Genomic DNA, 1,794 nt, shown 5'->3' with positions numbered 1-1,794 from the left:
CTCATTACTGGGTGAATTTCTCAGCATTATGAATTACGTAAAGCAATTGTTAGTAATATGCCAAACTTTGAAGAAGAATTGTTTAATAGTACATTAAGTGCAACCAGATATTCAAGCATATATGATTACATAAATAAGTCCAAAATGTATAGAAATTGTGTGTGGGCCACTGACACAGAGATTATTACATTATCTGCAATATTAGGTACAACCATATATTCATATTCACTAACTCCTACTTTTGTTGGCTGGGCTAGATATGGAACCCAAACTTCATATGGCATTCCTTGTGATACTAATACACCTGCTTTGTATTTGAAGCATGTTATTACTAATCATTTCCAAGCAGTTAAGTCTATTAATATTTCTTAAGCATTGATTGATGATGAAAGTGGGTATGGTGTATGGGAGGTCCATCATCTTAAAAAAAATTGGTTGTTTAATGTGACTTATATTTCACTGCATGTGCAGTGTGAATGATGTATGAGTCTGAAAACCATTGGTGCATATCCACCCAGTATTGCTCAGTATCAAGGGATCAAACTGCATTCAGGATGTGAGATTAATCAATGTATAACAGTAAATATTGTTTACTTGTTGCTATAATGGACAGGGAGTGGGTGTGACAGAGGTTTACTGTTCATTAGAGTTTAGCATTGATTCAAATTTGTGTGACTATCATTTATGTAGGACAGAGGGTTAGGAAGGGAGGAAGCTGTCATTATCAAATCTGGATCTTGTTTGTGGCTTGTACTACATGTTTATTACAAATAACTGATGCTTATGGATCTTGGCTCTGCTAACAAAATTTGAAGTCATGACATGAAAAATTTTTGAGTAACATTAAAAGTTGTTATTTTACATTTAGTATTATTCAAGCAGTAATTCTGTACATATAATAATGATCATCATGCATGTTAATGCTGCCATCAATGCCGTGCGCATTACATGTATGTAAATGCTTGCCAGCTGATGTTGCGCATAATGCTGCCATCAATGCTGTGCGCATTATTAAGTTAAGTCTTGCCAGCTGATGTTGCGCATTTCAATGATGCTGCCATCAATGCTGTGCGCATAATAAATGCTTGCCAGCTGATGTTGCGCATCTTATATTGATGATTGTTGTAACATGTGCATGTTCTCATTAAAAAAATATTGTTTGCACACTGGAAATACTTTATGCACACAATGATATTTTATATGAAGGTCATGAAAGTATCTTAACTGAGGTTAGCATTAGTAAGCAATATTATGTCTAAAATGTATGATCCAATCAGAAACATTGTAGATGCTACCATTATCATTAGTAGTTAGTACTTGTATGTCACATTCATAATTTATACAGGTATACTTAGGACTACAATGTGGTGTTAAAGAGTGAGGTCAGACTTAGAATGAGACTCAACAGCTGAAGGGGACGTTCCTCTATGTGAGCACCTGTATCTTGTTAGTGGTTTGTAATGTATGTTTGTGACAAACATGAGGTATATTATGCATATACATGTATATGTTTAGTATAGTGTACATGTAGTGGATTATTGATGCATTTATTGTGCTTGTAGTGTTTGATGATTATCATGCATGAATTTCATCCTTTTATAGTTTGTTGTAAGTACATATGTACTATAATGGAGTTACAAGGAATACAAAAGTTCCATGTGATTGGTAATAGAGTTTGTTCACCATTACTGTTTGTACTATTGTTATTATTAGCCTGTGTGTTTACATTGCTTGCATTTGATGTGTTTATGTTACTATGCTTTACAGGTAATGACAGCTGGAAAGGATTTGATG

Source organism: Amphimedon queenslandica, unplaced genomic scaffold (genome assembly GCF_000090795.2).
Source record: "Amphimedon queenslandica unplaced genomic scaffold, v1.1 AMPQUscaffold_13247, whole genome shotgun sequence".
In the NCBI taxonomy this organism is placed as follows: Eukaryota; Metazoa; Porifera; class Demospongiae; order Haplosclerida; family Niphatidae; genus Amphimedon; species Amphimedon queenslandica.
The sequence above is the reverse complement of the archived record's forward strand: the minus strand, read 5'-3'. Positions refer to the sequence as shown.